We start from the raw sequence: 18,196 nt of genomic DNA on the forward strand, positions 1-18,196 counted from the left end.
ATTCAGTGTTAGGAGACAAGTCCACAGGAAGGCAAGAAACCTTTCATTTGTTGCTACCCGCTCTTGGTGGCTTTCTCTGGGTGTGTGCTTGGTGAGTCCTTTGCCTTTTATTTCTAGGACTATTAGAGAAATGACAGTCCCTTGCTGCTACGTTTAATTGGAGAGGAGCTCAGAGGCCTGAAATTATAATGATGACATCTTAAATGTCGAGCCTTTCAAAAGTCTGCCATTGCCCTTGTTGTCTCCCTAAACATCTCTGGGGACCTAAACCCTGAAGCCCCCAGGGCTTGTGCTGGGTCTTAGACAGGCCTCACCTGGGAAATCTGAGTGAGTGACGTGCAGGCAGCAGGAAGACACAGTAAACGGAGAGCCTGTGATGAGCTCAGAGGAGGTGAGTTGATGATCTGCTATTTATAGCCCCACTAAGAGGCTCTGGCCGCCAGCTCCATGTGAGGCTGGGTGGAAATGATGCCTTCACAGAGCTGAGAGCACAAAATGAAACTGGTGATTCATGGGCAGCAGCCACTTGAAATACAAACACACCCGCACCTCAGTCCCACTGGCCTTTCACAATCCCACTTTGGAAGCATGTGGAACAGAGTTGCTAGCCTGCTGCCTCCTTGTCTGCATGCGTTTGCAGCAAATTCTGCTCCAACAAGGGGCCTGAAAAGGGCTACAGTACTCCTCGGAGAATCCCGAGAGTCTAAACCCGCCCCTCCCAGAGGCCCTGGCTAGAACCTAGGTCCAGGCTGAGTAAGAGGCAAGCCCTGGGCTCAGGAGGCCACCTTCGGGTGCTGGGACCTTGGATGGCCTGTGAGTCAAAGAGAGAGGATAGTTCCTGCTCCTGCCCTCTGTATCCAGGGGCAGTGCTGGCCACAGAACAGCTTCCTAATGACGCTAGTTCTGCTGAACATGCAAACATGTACAATGAGGAAATCCTGGTAGCTTTTAGATTCCCCCTGCAATTCCATGGTACAGCACCTGTCACCTGAAGCTGTTGTTTATTTTTTGGGGGCAACATCTTGGCTTCCAAGCCAAAGTCTACTTAGAGGTCCTAGTTCAACCTACCCTGTGTGAGGAACGCACAGGGTGTCTCTAAGCTGCCAAGACTGGATCAAAAGGGCCAAATCGAGATCATGAGGCATAAACCAACCAAGCTCTGGAGCTAGATTGTCTGGGCTCAGATTCCATCTCCACACTTGCCAGCTACACAGCCTCCATTCCTCACAATTCCTCTCTGAGACTCAGTTTTCTCACCAGTAAAATGGGGATAATAAAAGAATCTACCTCACTGAGTGTGGTGAAGATGAAAAGGAACAGATATAAAGCAGTCAACATAGTGCCTGGCACATGGAAGCCTCAGTCAGTGGAAACTGCTGCCTCTGCTGCTGCTGTTTTCTCTCTGGTGTCTTGGTCCCTAGGCTGATGTCATTCCTTTTCTCATAGCTTATGGCCCTGAGGCTCCTCATCGAGGTGGTGTCCTGGGGCCTCTATAAAGACCCTCTGTCTATCAAGAGCACACTCCCTCCAGGCTGCCCAGCATAATGGGCTTCCCCGCTGGGCTGCTCAGCCCTTTGCTTTTCCTTTCCCTGCCCTTGCCTGGCAATCAAGAATTGGGCCTTGCCTGGGCTTGACCAGCCTACTTTTCTGCAGATCTGACACCTGGGGTGGCCTAAGGGGGCATTAACTATCACTGTCCAGTGGAGGACTTCACCTGAGGGTCCCAAGTGCTAACTTGAGGTCTGTAGCCAGCAGGCTGCCCACCAAGGGAAGACTGGACAACTGGCAGGGTAGGCTTGCCTCACCTACCAGCTAGACATGTAACACAAACTGCTGATTCATGGAGGCTCATGAGGTCTTGGCTGTTTGTATATTCTCTCATCTCCAGCTGTCGGCCAAAACATAATTGTAGCTGTCACTTTGGCAGCGAGATGCTGTGATGTATCCTAATACAACTGCCTCTGCTCCATGGCAGTGAGCTTTTGAGAGATGGAAGGACTCTGCAGCTGTTCCTGTGGAGAGAGCCATTCTGGAAAGTGGTCTGTGTGCTTTTCACCCAGGTGCAGCCACAGGAATGGTGTAAGAACCAGGGTAAGGTCCTGCGTTAGAGCGGGCACTGGCATGCCTGTATCTGCATCTGTAGTAATGCAATTCTGATGACACCAGTTAATACAAGAGAAGCTGCTTTGGAAATGAGGCATTTGGGGCAGCTGTGAGGGCTTGGAAAACAGCCTTCAACACACAAATTGGAATCTAGTATGCATGGGGTGAATGAGTGGTTAAACAGCAGAGTACATAGCGTAGAGAGATATAGCTGGGGCCAGATTGGGAAGGAAGGGACTTGAAGGCCATTCCGCAGAGCTTGGACTTAGTGCTAGAAGCAATGGCAAGGGAGTAATGTGATCAGACAATGTTGGTGTCTGAGTTCAAACATTCCCCAAGAAGTGGCACTATGAATAAGGCTCTCCCTCCCCATAGCAGTCTGTAAGAAGTGATGTGCTACTTGGGAAGGTGTTCAAGAGAACCTGCAGCACCAGCCCCAGGATTCAGAGTGGCCGCAGCTCTGTGTTTAGTGGGTCAGTGTGAGAAGGACTGGCCCTTGTCAGGCTAGCTGAGAGTGTGCAGCAAGTGAGAGGAAGCCCTGGGCTCATGCTTTTCCTTCTTCCTTGGTCCTCCTAGGCTAGAGTTCATTAGTGAAGCATCTGCCTGCAGATGTGCCAAGTACAAGGGACTTCACATACTCATGCTAAAGATCCTGCAGGAGAAGTTCCTGGGGCCGAGAGATGGTCCCACTGCCTGTTGGTGTTGCCTCCCTCACCACATACACACACTAAGAAAACAGCAGAGACAAATATCCAAATGTGGTTGATGGAAGAATTCCTAGAAGGAGGGTTCTATCTTCATGTACTTAAATACTGGTTTATAGGTTGGCTAAAGAAGACAGAAGAATATAAAGTATTGGGAGTCATTACTAGTAGGTGAGCCACCCATGAGCTTGAAGGCTGAGTACATCAAGACCATCGAATAAGTCAGGAGGAAGACAATTGAGTTGAGAAAAATTTTGTGTACCCTTCTCAGAAGTGCATTGTTGTACAAGCAGTGGTTTGGCAATGATTCTCCCCTTTCAGCGGCAAGATAGGGAGGGCAGGATGCCTCTCCGGTTGTTAGGGGAGGAGGCCAGGAAGAAGGGATTCCCATTCTGGCGTCATCTTCCATCAGTGTTCTCTGAGTTGGGCTGCCAGCGGGCTGGAGGGTGGAGAGGCAGCTGGTGTTGAACAATGGGGAAGTCTCCTCACCTAAGCAGCTCCTGACACAGGGTAGGTGTGGTAAGTGTCTGGAACCATTTGGCTGGTGGGTGGGCCCCAAACCTTATCCTATTCCCTGCAGGCAGACAGCATGTCATAACCACCTCCTGGCAGCCTTGTGGCTAGCTTGGAGCAATAGGCCCAGATGTAGTTTTACCTATTTGGTTTATTTTTTCCTTTAAAATTTACAAAATTTAGCACAGCAGAAGTGTGCTGGGCCCATAAAATTTACAAAATTTAACAATAACATGAATCCAGTTTCTTTTATTTTATTTTAAAATATAATATACAATCAGGAAAGTCCAAACAACCATATGTACAGCTTAAAATGAATACTATTTTTACATATATATAAAAAATATATTAAAAAAGAAAACAAATGGCCCTTAAATTTTTGCTTAGACAACTTCCGTTGAAATTCTTGTAACATACAAAAAGATAAAAAATGAAAAGTGAGTGCCTCCTCCTTTGCTTTTCACCCATAAGTAGCCATTAACAGTTTCTTGTGTATTCTTCTAAAATTTTTTCTCTGTATCAGTAATGTTTCTAAAATGAGTATGTGATCATACAGGCTTTGTCTATATTTAGTGATAAGTTTTAAAAGAGTACGTAATCATAACTCTCCTAAGATGTAAAATTAACGTGTCAAAAATTTAACACGTTAATTTTAAGACTGAGAACTACTAAAATATTACAGTCAACTCAAAGGATAAGTCAAAGGATCACACAGGATAGTCAGATAAGGAATGTTGAAATGATTTTAGAAATGGACGCAAAACTGATCGATCTCCACAAGGCCATAGTCATTAGTATTCCACAATTTGCATTTCTGTGAACAAGAATTACCTGCATTACTATTAAGATTTTATAACTTAAGTTCCATGTTTAGAGTTGAGAAATGTCAACAAAAGGCAGAGATAACCTCGGTGGGTAAGTTAGTGATTCAAGACACCCACAAAATTTCAACATCTTTCTCAGTTTTCCCTACACTTGTAATTGGCTCCCTACCTCCATCTTTCCTAGGATTCCCCTGCCACAATCCCTGCTGCCCTGTTCATACCAGCTGACCCAATCCCGTTGCCCATGTTCCAGGTGTTGGGCTGGGACTCAAGCCTAACCTGGGAGAACCAACCATCGTCTAGGTTGAGCCAACTAGGTGTTCCCAAGGCTCTGACACTCTGCTTCTATGGTGGTGGGCCCTGGAGTTGTGAATTAGGCCAACTCAAGGCCGGTGGTCATGTTGGGCCTTGTAAAATATGGTCAGGGGTTTTGTGAAAAGAGGAAGAGATTAGCAATGCAGAGATAAAGACCTGTGGTCCAGCAGGAAGGACAAAGTGGCTGCCTAATGAGCTTCCTGAGATGGCTTCATGCATTTGGATTTCATGAGAGTCCTTTATGCCCCAGTCAGCTTGGATGGTTGTCTGTTCCAATAATTCTCCACCTGAGAGAATAGCTGACATGTAAGACGTACAGTATTATGGCCTAAGGACCTGGGGTAGCGTCTCAACCCTCCTGGTCTGAGGCAGTTTCCCACAGAGCCCAGGATCCATGTTGGCTTCATGAGGCTTTATGTCAGCCCCAGAGGTCAGGGACAGAATGGTCTATGATATAGCAGAAAAGAACAAATACCAGACCCTCTCTGCACCTTTTGATGATCAACTCATGTCCTGCAAACAGGTTTCCTTATCTTAAAAACGGGGGACAATATTCCTTTCTGTCTCGCCTCCTAGGGCCTGTGTAGGGATCCAGTGAGAGGGTGTGAGTCAATTGCCAAGGCCAGTCACATGGTGAAGACTGAGCCCACAGCTCTGGCAGGACAGGAGAGCTGTGCCTCTCCCCCCACACCACCTTGCAAAGTGCTTTGGGAGAAGAGGTTTTGTGCAAATGGCCAGTCATTATTAATTGATGGGGAGGCCCTCAGGCAAAGGATCAGATTTCACAGATAAATATATATATATATATATATACTTTGGCTTTCCTGAGAAGGAAGTATTCATTCAGTGTAAGGCAAGTATATATAAATCAAGATTTTCATACCTTCAATGGGTACCTTTTCACCATCTTCATTCATTCTCTGAACATGTATTGAGCACTTCCTGTATGCTAAGCACTGTCCCAGGCACTGAGATACTGAGATAAAGAGAGCTAGTTCCTGCCCTCGTGGTGCTGGGGGCAGGCATAGAAAAAGAACTTTACTGAGGAGTGTGATAAACACAGACAGAATTAAACTAAGGATATGCCTGCAGCACCAAGAAGGGTCACCCACCAGTGACACTGGTGGGGCATCAAGGATCCGCAGGGCATGTACAGAGGAATGTCTGATGTTGTTAGAGTGTCAGGGACAGTGGGACCAGTCACGTGGGGTCTTGGCGGCCTCAGAGGGAAGTCCGTACTTCACTTAAGAAAGGGAGTGTTGTGGTCAGATTTGTACTGAGAAACAGCCACTCTGGATGCCCATGGAGAACAGCTTGGAGGGGAATAGACTAGAGGCATAAAGACTCATTAGGAAAGAGTTGCAGGCATCCAAGCAAGAAATAAAAATTTGCTTTTAGGAACGGGGTGGAGGGAACTGATTCAAAAAATCTTTTGACCAGGATTTAACTTGAGAAATGAAACAATGATGACCCTCAGGATTTCTTCGTGATTGACAATGTGATTAGGGTGTCACCTTCATAGGAGAAAAAAAGCACACAGGAGGAAAAGCAGGCTTGGGGGAGGGGGCTGAGCTAGGCAATGGTGAGTTCAGTTAGAGACATAATGAGTATGAAAGACCTATGGGCACCTCGGTGGAAGCATCTGGTGGGCAGGTGGAATGATGCACAGGTCTGAAATCTAGGGAGCTCTTTGGGTTGTGAAGCTGGGGAGAAGAAGTTGGAGTGAATGTGGGCGTGGACAAGTTTATATGATTGTGGAGGAGGAGGAGAGAGAAGGAGAAGAAGTGGACTGACATGCATCGTGACCTTTGGCTCTAAAATTCTTACTTGCTGAGAATGAGGGTAGGGGAGGGGCTAAAGGCAAGGAGTGGATGATTAGAACCCTTGTTATAGGAAATAGAGAATCTGAACTAGGCCTAGGAGTACAGGGCTCTGCTGGCTTTGGTGGTCATAAATCTATATTGGCACTAATCTGCCTACCTCGGCTTTTTTCCAGGACATAGAAGCCAGGAAGGCAGGTTGGCCTGGAGTGCCTGGGTGGTGGTCTTGTTAGGAAGGTGTGGCAAAAGGAAAGGAAGGGTGTGTACCACAGAGAGCTAACTGTTCACCAAAAAAAATATTGTCACCGCCCCCAGCCCTTCCAAAGAATAGAATTGAGGCTTTCCAGCAGAGACTACATCTTCCAGTACAAGCCCAAGATAGTTAAGAAACGGATGTGCCTCTGCACCCTTCCTTTCCCCTTCTTCCAGTTTGATGCCCCCTTGGAAACCACATGTTTAAGATGGCAGAGCCACAAGGTGCAAGGATCCTGGTCCCTGAATCATCCCTTGGAGGAGAAACACCACTAATCAGGAACGCCTGTTGGGTTTTTTGTGAGCAAGAAATCAACTATGTTGTCTCAGCCAGTACACATTTTGGAATTTGTTATAGCATCTAGCATTACCTGAACTAATATAGGGTTTATGAAAATGCATCGTTGTTTAGCTGATTCAGATGGGCCAGGCTGAGGAAACAATTGAGGCCTCTAGGGACAGAAGGTCCTTGTTAAAGTCCAAAAGCAGTAGTGGAGAGAGGACTGGAAAAATCTAGAAAGCAGGAAGTCAGTCAAGGCCTCTGGTACAATTTTGGAGGCTATGATTTCAGAGAGAAGCTGTCTCACGATGTGGGAAGAGCCAAGTGGGAGAAGGTGAGGAACATTAAGCAGGTCTAGGAATTTTGATGCCGAGAGTCAGGAATTAGCTGGCTAGTCTGCCCAGATGTCATAGTCGGTGATGAAGCAGGACGTGGATGGAGAGGGAGCCTCAGAGGGCCAGCCGTTGTCTTGCAACCAGGGCACCGGGAAGGAGCACTTTAATATAAAGAATAAACTAACAGGACTGTCATCTCTCAGTTCTGTTAGCTATCATGGCTGAATAGAACTGAGCAGGGCATCTCATCACTGCTAAGGATCTACTCAGTAGGCCACATGGGGTGCATACCTGAAAACTAGTCCATGAAAGGGACACCTGTAAATGTTGACGTAGGCTAACTCCATCCAGAGACAACCAGACCCACAGCAAGAGAACTATCTTTAGTTTGTAGAGCTGCTTGGCTCTCTCTAAAGCACTTACAAATTGTTTGAGGCTCATGGAAATCCCAGGGAGACCCATATGAAGATGATATCTCTGTGTCAGGTAAAGTCACCAAACCGTTACATGAAATCCCTCAGGAGGGGTTGGAACCAGTGTTTCCTGATCCTTGGCCTGTGGTTCTCATTATGAAATTCCTTTTATAGACATTTTTAGGCATCAGCTTAGGAAGATTTAGGCCCCAACATGCCATTGGTAGGAGAAATGACTGAGATGGCCTCCAAAGGCACTTCCAGCTGGTGAGTCTTAGAAGAGTTTCTGAATGAATGGAGGGTGCCAAATCAGGGACAGGAGTAGGAGTGACACAAAATGTAAAATAATAGTTGTGAAAATAAGCTTATTTCTCTTTTTCAAAAAAAATTCTGAGGGAGGTATGAAGGGTTGTTATGGACCTCCACAATTTCAGAGGGCCAAGGCTCCTATTTTGTTGCTCTTCTCTGTTGTGTAGCAAATTATTTCAAAACTCAGTGGCTTAAAACAACAATAAACATTTATTATCTCATACTTCTTGTGTGTCAGGAATTCAGAGTGACTAAACTGGGTGGTTCTGGCTCAGGTTCTCTCATGAGGGTGCCGTCAGGGTGTCACATGGATCTCTGGTGATCCGAAGGCTTGACTACAACTATAATACTGCTGGCAAGTTGGACCTGGTTGTTGGCAGGAAGCCTCAGTTCCTCACCACCTATAATCCTCCATAGCATTGCTTGAGTGTGCTTACAACATGGCAGCTGGCTTCCACTAACCTAGAGCAAGTGATCTAAAAGAGAGTAAGGCAGTAGCTACAATAGTTTTTATGTTGTTACCCTATTGGTTTGCACAGGTCAGCCCTATTTAATATGGGAGAACATGAATACCAGAAGTTGAGAATCATTGGAGGCCATCTCTGAAGTTGGGCTACTACATCTGCCATCCTCAAAGTGTGGCTTCATTCTCATGTTCCAAGATAGCTGCTATATACAACTCCAGCTATCACATCACAGAAGCTTTTTAGCTAGCATGAATAAGGAAGAAAGGAGGAAGGGCATGCTTTTTCCCTTTAAGGATACTCCCCAGAAGTTGAATGCACCATCTTTCTTATATCTCATTAATCAGAACTTAGTCACATAGCTAGAAAGGAGGCTGGGAAATTTAGTAATTATTTTGGATGGTGAAGTGCTCAGTTAGACTAGATACTGGAGGACAGCTGGCAGTCTCTGCCACATCTGCAATGTACCTGTGTATATTTCAAAAGATGGAGGAAGGGAACATAGAGAATATTACTACCTTGGGTTACTGACCTGACTAAGGAGTTATGACTCATCTTGTCTGAGAAATAAGTGTGTGTGTGTGTGTGTGTGTGTGTGTGTGTGTGTGTGTGTGTGTGCGTGTGTGTGTGTGTGTGGTACAGGGATAGGGGAGGAGTATAGATTAGTGCTTTACCTTGTAATTAGTGAATCTCAGTGTAAAGAGAAAATAGTCCTTAGAAGAACTCAGGAGACAAATGAGCTTTAAAAACAGGCCTAGTTTAGTCTCAAGAATTAAGATGACCCAGAAAATGAGAAAATTCAAGAGGCGTCATGAGGGCAGCTTCATTCTGCACCCAGACCTGCAGGTTTAAATAAACTCTAGGTAGCCCAATTTACTGATCCAAATACAGAAGCACAGATAGGAAACTCTACCAGCTGTGTTTTTAAAAGGTCATATGATTCCTGATCAATGAACCAAAGAGACCAAATACGGAAGTGTTTAGAGCTGAGCTGCAGATTTGCCCAGAGACCTCTGGAAGGACCAGAGCCAGGGCTTGAGCAGCCAGCTGGGTGCTGACTCAAGCTAGGGGTAAGGAGATAGGGAGGGTGGTGTTGGGCTTTGGAGCCTGGCTGAGCAGATGAGCTGTAAGCCAGTCAGAGAATTCTAAGGCTTGAGAAGTCCACAGAAAAGCTGCCCTGGCAGGAAGGCAGGGCTCTGGCTTGGCAAAGTGGCCAGAGACAGGGAGCATTGTCATCCTAGAGGAATGCAAAGTCTGAAGCAGGATGCCTGGGGTGGAAGCCAAGGCCTTGTGGCAGGGGCTGGCCTTCTCTTTGCTGCCACAGCCTGCCTGGACATGGATCCTTATCATGAAAGTGGAAGAGGGTAGACTGAGCACTCAGAGGTACTTGCTTCATGGAGTGTGGCTGGGGGTCTCCTACCTGCCTGGCTGATCTTACACACCCTTCCCATGGCCCAAGCTGGATGATGTACTGGGTCCTGAGTATCCACCTGGTCATGTCCAGATGGGTTTGTCAGGACACCTTGGGCAGGCAACATGCTCAGTCACTCAGGCCACAGCCCATGCTCTTTATTGCAAGTGGGTTGTCAATCATCACCACATTGCTGCTGCACAAGGCTCAATTTCCAGAGCAGTGAGGGATCAGCAAATTTCCCAGCCTTCCCCACTCTGCCTTGGCCTCAGTCCCAAGTTCATCAGGAACTTGGGGGACCTCCACAGACTCCTGTTTTGAGGACTCTTTCAAGAGAGACACCTCCAGATGTGGCTAAGGGGGTGGTGAGGAGAGGCAAAGTATTCTTTAGTACCCTAAAACTGGCTTAGGAAATCTCTGACTCTGTTCTGTGACTGCCCCAATGCTCGGTGAGCACCTGTCAATGAGGCAGATACTAGGCTACTCCCTGGGGACAGAGAAGAGTAAGGTGTATGACATCACTCCAGACAAATAATTAAAGCGCAACAGCTGAGAGTGCAATATGCAGTGATGGGTTAAGTACAAGGTACAGAAATAATGGAGCGGGGAGTGTGCTAGCAGAGTGGTAAAGGAAAGCTTCACAGAAGAGGTGATACTTGCAAAAGGAATGAGAGTTCCTCAGCCAGCAGTGGGGCCAGGTGAGGAAGGGCATCCTGGCAGAGGGAACAGCAAGCCCCAGAGTTCTGAGCTGTGAGACCACCTGCGGTAGAGGAAGGGATTTTGTTTGCCTGGTGGGTTTACAGTACTCCGAAGTTTTGGGGCCTGCTCAGGGTAGAGTATGGCCTTGATCTCTTTCCACTAAGCAACTCAGAGGAGTCAGAGAGGGAAGAAAATGCTCCCTTGCTGCAGGGTTTGTTTGGTTTCCTTTTGTCTTTGAGTCTTTGATATCTGGTCATGATCGTGGAAGTCCCATAGTTAGGAAGGGGAGAAGGGTTCTCTGGTCTTGAATAACCTGCCCAAGGCCCAGTCCTTCCTGTAGGTCCCTTAGGCATGATTGTTCCTCGCAGGGCTGGAAGGTACATCAGGTGGGGCACTTCTGGCCTCCGCTCCCTGCTGTCAGACCCAGTGCCTCCAGATCCATGATGCTCTCCAGAGCCCACGGGAACCCCCAGTATTGCCAAAGCACCCATCCTGCCTCTTACAGCTGGCACTACAGTATAAGCAGCAGCATCTGGCTCATACGGGCACACCCTAGTCACTCTTTTTGTGGTGTACAAGCTTGCTTTTCCTTCAGGACCCAGGAAAATGTGATTTGCAAATGAATCACCAAGTGACCCAAAACCAAACAGCAGCTCTGGAGTGGTTCTATGAAGACAGAAGGAAACAAAGGCCCCAGGAGGTCCAGTGGGCACCACTTCCTCTCTGGATCAAAATGGGCAAGTAGGACTGAACCAGAGCCATGCTGGGATGTCACCCTGTCGCCAGCTTCAGGTGCACCGGGAGCCTCAAGCACAGAGCTACCAGTGCAAGGCTATGGGAGAATTTGTGGTGCAGGTAGAGAGTAGGCCCTGCCCTCAGTATCAATGTCCGGGCCAGTAAGCTCATTCATCCAGGGACCCCTTTTCCTTGATTATTATTCTTCTCACTGGGATGTGCAAATAGTCACCTGGCAGTTCTGGCCGCTCTCATCTTTGCCAGCTCCAACCCCAAGACCTAGCTCGGGTCATGTCCCTCTGGCTTTGTAATTAATTCTCTTAATTACAAACTCCTTGATCTGGCTTTCAAGGCTCTAACCACTATGGTTTTAACTCACCTCTCACCAGGCTTCCTTACACTCCTTCATCCATTTTATCCTCTGCCTGTGAATCTCTCCCATCCTTAGGTCCTGGGTCTTGCCTTTACTTGATATAAATACTCCTTTGTCACTGCCATAGACATGTGCCCTTCTGACCAGGTCCAACTACAGTACTGTCTCACTCTTAGTAAGTTTTCCTTGTCACCCTCCGCCTTCTGAACCTATGGCCTTAGGGATGGAGCTTTTTACTAGATTTGCATTTCTAATTACAAGAGTCATACATGCTTGTAAAAACATTCCCACATTACAGAAGTGTACACAGTAAAAAGAATATGTGTGATTCCCAACTCTCCTTCCCTAGAACTCACTCTGGTTAACAGTCAGCCATGCACATGGGTACCCATTTACCCAGCATGAGAGGTGCCCTTGGGGACCTTCCATAACCATTTGACATGGTGGTGGCAGGGTAGGACTTGGGACAAGCAGAGTTGATAAAAATTTTCAGAGAGTGGTGACTTGAGTTGACTTTGAAAGAAAATCCTCAGTCTGTGGGACCCTTGGTTTCTTTTAAAGAACAGAACCCCATGGAGGCATTTCTTGTTTGCATGGGAATATTCATTCTATTCACCAAAGAGCCAGAAACACAAGTTCAAAAAGCACCTAGGCCCCTGGAGAATCCTCTTGGCCTAGCACAACCTGCACTACAAGCCCAGGCTGAGCTGAACCAGAAATTGGCAACCTTAATTTAATGACATGGTCACTCAGTTGGATGGAGAGAGGCAAGGTTTGAACCTTGGTCATTCTTTCTCCAGCCTGGGCTTTTGCCTGGCCCAGTGTTCTGGCTGGGCAGCCTGGAGCCCCTCTACCTCCTAGGTGATTCTCCTTATAATAGTCCAAGAGAAGAATCTATCCTAGAGACTAAATGGGCCCTGTTCTCCTTAGAATAGGATCTATGCTAGCATTTCGAGAGGGAAGAACAGGGATGTGCTGGTATTTCCTTCTCCGGGAATTCCAGCCCACGTTTCTAGGCAGTTTGAAGAGCAGGGGGCAGATGTCTTTTCCAAATAACCTGGAAACCTCACTGTCTCCCACCCTCCAATTCAAATAAATTTGAAGTAGGGAGAAGGGACTGGAAGTGGGGTGCACTAAGTTGGGAACACCTAACCTGAACTTAGGGACATTGGGGAAGGCTCCAAGGTATTGGCATCTAAACTGACACTTGAAAAATAAGCAAGAGGACATGATTCCATAGTGTAGCAGTTAGTATGTCTGCCTTACATGCAGAAGTTCCTGAGTTCGTGCCCCAGTGGAGCCACGGTCCATGGTCTACGGCCATGCCACCCTGAACAAGCCTGATGGCTGATCTCGGAACCTAAGCAGGGTTGGGCTTGGTTAGTACTTGGATGGGAGAGCACCTAGGAAGACCAGGTGCTATAGGCATTAATACTAATAAATAAATAAATAACAAATAAAATCTAAAAAAAAAAGTAAAAGAAGCAGGAGCTGACAGGCGAAGATGAGAGCAGCATTCCTTGCAGAGGGAACACCATGGACAAAGGCCTGAAAGTGAGAGGGAGCATGACTCTGGAGAAACTGAGATTCACTGTGGCTGAGCTTAGTATGTGAGGGGGTTGTGCAGGGCCATGGTTGGAGAGGTCAGCTGGCTGGGTGTGTAAACCCCAGTGCTTTGTCCCAATGGCCAAGGGTAGCCAAGGAAGGGTTTTAAGGAAAGAAGTGACATTTTAGATAGATGACTCTGGTTGCCACATAGACCATGACCTAGAGATGATAAGCCTGGAGGAAGTGAATGACTTTAGGTGAAAATAGTAGTGGCCTGGACTAGGGTAGACACAGTAGAATATGAAAAGAGGTGGAATTCAACACAACATGTGGGGGTGAGGGAGAGGAAGGGGACCCTGCCTTAGGTGTTGAGGATATAGATTCTAGACCAATGGTTGCATTTAGCAAACAACTCTTAACTGATTGGACTCAGGACATGGTGGTCTGGGGCACCCCACATTGTTTCATAACCAAAGTACTGAAGGCCAGTGGCAAATAATAAGCCCTAATCTGGCCATCTAGCCTGCTGACATCAGTGGTAGACCTGATTGGACACCCAGATCTTGATTCAGGCATGTAACGCATATAGAAGCTGCTAGACACCATATGCTGAAGCAGACAGTCTAGGTACACAGCTGACCACCTCCAGCCAGCCCAGTGCTGACTGGACCTCTAAACCTGATATCCCCAGTCACTCAGCAACACTCAGAAACTTTGCTTTTTAAATACAGAGCAGAGATAGTTCATGACCAACCCCATTTCTCTCCCTCACCCAACCCTGAGCGTAGACTCCGCTGGAGTAGTTTCTCTCTGTAGCAGTAAATCTTTTCTACTCAGCACTCAACTTTGATCTCTAGTATTAACTCAAGCCAGAGGTTCCCACCAGCCACAGGGGAACCTGAAGGAGCTTCAACAAAGTTAGACACACCCTATAATTTCTTTGCATAATTCTGATATCCTGCACTCTGTGGTTTGTCTTTGGGCTCTCCTGGACACCTGGAGGTACAGTGATTGACCCCAAGAGGGGCCAGAGGTGTTCTCTGAGGCCATGAAGCTTAGGGGTGTTGGGCTATGGGATATGGTGGAAGAATATAAGTAGCAATCTTAAAGCCTCAGTCTGGTCTCCAGCTCCTCAGGTGACCTTTCCTCTCTGGGCTTGTCCTCCCAATCTCCCCAGCTCCCAGGCATTTGCACACGCTGTTCCCTCTGCCTGAAATACTCTTCCCTTTTTTCTCTGTTTAGCTCATCCTTCAGGTCTCTGCTTTCTCAGGGCAGACCTCACTGACTTCCTGGTCCAGGTCAGAGTTTTTAGTTAAATATTCCCGTAGACCTGTGTTCCATGACTTATCCCCCTTTATTAGAGGTCTTATTTATTTATTTGCTTGTTTACTGCCATCTGCCTTCCCCAGAAGACTGTGACTTACATGAAAGAGAGTTTCTGCTTGTCTTACTCACTGCTATTTCCCCAACCCCTAGCAAGAAACCTGTCTAGGAGCAGGCAGTGGATGGATGAATGGATAGATGGATGGATGGATGGATGGATGGATGGATGGATGGATAAACAAACAGATGGACAGCTGGATAGATTTTATTTGGTAAAACAAAAGGCTCAGTTGGATGAGATCCTTCCCAGCATTAGTATAATTTTCTAGGCCTTTTTTGTTTAATCTCTGAAATAGGTAGAATGTTATCTGCTTGCTACTTTACTTCTATATCTAACATGACTCAAGTCAGCCTGCTAAAGTTTGGAATGGTTTAAAAACAGCTTGGATAAAGGCTCCTGTTTGGCTCAGGATCTTATTTTCTGACACCTGGTCTTATATATGTGAACCTTGGGATAGAAATTCAGGCTGTGCCAGAGACCACAGGCTCCTCTTTCAGAGCTGGGATTAGGTCTCCGGCTCCCCAGGCAGGATGAGTTTCCAGAAGCCCTAGACATACCTCCTAAAGTTAGGGCAGTAAAAGCTCCTCTATGTCTCCAAAGTCAGACAGAGAGGGTAGGTAAGTGTCACAGCTCAGAACCGGCAATTGTGTCCCATGAGGGGTTCTGCTCCTTTGTCCTTCAGTCTGTCTGCATTGCTGGACTGAGTGCAGGAGTTTTTCTGAGGCAGAGCCAGAGGGCTGACTTAAATCCTGGTGAGTCATCTCCCAAGAGTCTGGGCTGCACAACAAGGCTGCCTGTGCCCACCTTTGCTTTTACTGCGGCAGGTGGACCTCACTTACTGAGACCTGGGTCTGCTTGTGAGACAAACCAGGATGAGGAGAACATCTCTATAATCTTTACCAAGTGATTTTGCCCAGCCATCCTTTCCCTGAGGGCCTGGAACTACCCATTCCTATTCCTTCCAGTCTCGAGGAAACATACTCCTCCTAAGAGGGATAGCTGGCTGGACTGGAGGGATGACTTGTCTAGGGGTAGGAGTGAGGCAGACTCCTAGCCACATCAAAAATAGTGCTGATGTTCTCAAGAGCCAGGATAGGGAAAACTAGGTCCTAACAAATCAACAAGAGACTTGGAAGAGCTAAAAAATCTAAATGAGGGGAAGTAGGAGGCGTTTGATTCTGGAGGAGCGTTCTTAGTGGCTTAGGAATTTAATGCCCATTATACAGATGGGTACACTTCTGCCCGTGGGGACCTGCCTCTGATGGAGGCCTGGGAAGAACCAAAGCTTTCAGTATTCTAAAGAAAGGGAGCCTCTTGTCCCTCACTCTTTGAGTTGTCAAGTCTGTGCCTTCCCCTTCTGCTCAGACCACCATTCACCCTTACTGCACTGCTGGTTCCTGGTCACCTTGGAACACCCTAACTGGCTCAGATCCTCCTTGAAGTCACAAAGGCAATACAATCACTATCAAAATCCCAACAATGTTTTTTCAGATATAGAAAAATCTATCCTAAAGTTCATGTGGAATCTCAAGGGATCCTGGATAGCCAAAACAATCTTGAAAAAGAACAAAACTGGGGGATCTCATACCTCCTGATTTCAAAATTTACTTCAAAGCAACAGTAATCAAAACAGTGTAGTACTGGCATTCAAGACAGACACGTAGACAAATGAAGTAGAATAGAGAGCCCAGAAATAAACTCTTACATATATGTTCAAATGATTTTCGACAAGGGTGTCAAGACTATTCAATGTGGAAAGGACAGTCTTTTCAACAAATAATATTGGGAACAATAGACATCTACATTCAAAAGAATGAAGTTGGATCCTTACCTTACACGGTATACAAATATTGACTCAAAATAGATCAGAGACAGAAACTTAAGACTTAAATTATAGAACTCTTAGAAGAAAAGATAAGGAAAAACCTTCATGAGATTGGATTTGGCAATGATTTCTTGCATATGACACTAAGAGTGCAGGCAATGAAGGACAAAAATAGATAAATTGGGCTTCATTAAAAAAATTTTTTAAATAAGTTCATGGGGTAACAATGGTTAATACAATTATGTAATTTTCAAGTGTACATTATAATTTGACATCTGTATATTCTATTGTGTGTTTACCACCCAAAGTCCAGTTTCCTTCAGCTACCATATATTTGATCCCCTTTACTCACTTCACCCTCCCCTTACCCCCTATATTTGACCCTTCTTTACCCCATCTACATCCTCCCTCTTCCACCACCCCCTGCCCTCTGCTAATCACTAGTCCATGAGTCTCTGTTTGTTTGTCTTGTTCATTTGTTGCTTTTAGGTTTATATCCCACATATAAATGATATCATGTGATTTTCAACTTTTTCTGTCTGCCTTATTTCACTTAGCATTATTATCTCAAGGCCCATCCATGTTGTCACAAATGGCAGTATTTCATCTCTTCTTATGGCTGAGTAATATTCCATCGCATATATGTACCACAGCTTCTTTAGCCAATCATCTATTGTAGGATGCTTAGGTTGCTTCCATGTCTTGGCCACCGTGAATAATGCTGCTATGAATATCAGTGTGCAAATATCTTTTCGGTTATGAGTTTTCAAGTTTTTGGGGTAAATACCCAGTAGAAGGATTGCTGGATCATATGGTAGATCAATTCTTAGTTTTTTGAGGAACCACCACACTGTTTTCCATAGTGGCTGTACCAATTTGCAGTCCCACCCACAGTGTATGAAAGTTCCTTTTACTCTGCATCCTCTCCAGCATTTGTTATTATTTGTCTTGTTGATTATAGTTATTCAGACAGGTGTGAGATGGTATCTCATTGTGGTTTTGATATTCACTTCCCTAATAGCTAATTTTTTTAATTTTTAAAAATATTTGAAAAACTTTTGTGCATCAAAGGACAATACCAACGAAGTGAAAAGGAAACCCATGAAATGGCAGAAAATATTTGCAAATCATATAACTGATAAGGGGGTCAATATCCAGAATAAATAAAGAACTCTTGCAACTCAACAACAGAAAACAAACAACCAGATTTAAAAGTGGACAAAGGACTTCAATAGACATTGCTTCAAAGAAGATATATAGATAGTCAATAAACACAGCAAAGGTGCTTGACATCACTAATTATTAGAAAAATAAAAATCAAAACCACAAGAGTGTGGAAAAATCAGAACCCTTGTGTATTGCCAGTGAGAATAAAAAATAGTTCAGCTTTTGTAGAAAACAAAATGGTAGTTCCTTAAAAAATTAAATATCAAATTACCATATGATCCGGCAATTCCATTTCCAGGTAGACACCTAAAAGAATTGAAAGCAGAGACTTGAACAGATGTCTGTACACTCATATTCATACCAGCATAATTCACAATACCAAAAGGTGGTGGCAACTCATGTCCATCAGTGTATGAACGGATAAACAAAATGAGGTACAGACACACCATGGAATACATTCAGACTTAAAAAAGATGAAAATTCTGACACATGCTACAACATGGATGAAGCTTGAGGACGTTATGCTAGGTGAAATAAGCTAGTCACAAAAAGACAAATACTGTATGAGTCTGCTTGTTTGAGGTACCAAGAGTAGTCAAATTCATAGAGACAGAAAGTAGAAGGGTGGTTATGGGCAAGGGGGAAGGAAGAATGGGGAATTATTGCTGAATAGGTACAGAGTTCCAGTTTGAGATGATGAAAAAGTTCTGCAGATAGAAGGT

General features: G+C 45.6%; 1 long non-coding RNA gene and 1 pseudogene across 4 annotated transcripts in view; both read left to right on the plus strand.

Moving 5' to 3' along the window:
• Positions 1-18,196, plus strand: part of LOC120581299 (uncharacterized) — a 67,945-nt gene that overhangs the window by 16,070 nt on the left and 33,679 nt on the right. The window lies entirely within an intron of this gene.
• On the plus strand, positions 12,863-12,978 carry LOC120581843 (uncharacterized; annotated as a pseudogene).

Source organism: Pteropus medius, unplaced genomic scaffold (assembly GCF_902729225.1).
Source record: "Pteropus medius unplaced genomic scaffold, Ma_sr-lr_union100, whole genome shotgun sequence".
In the NCBI taxonomy this organism is placed as follows: Eukaryota; Metazoa; Chordata; class Mammalia; order Chiroptera; family Pteropodidae; genus Pteropus; species Pteropus medius.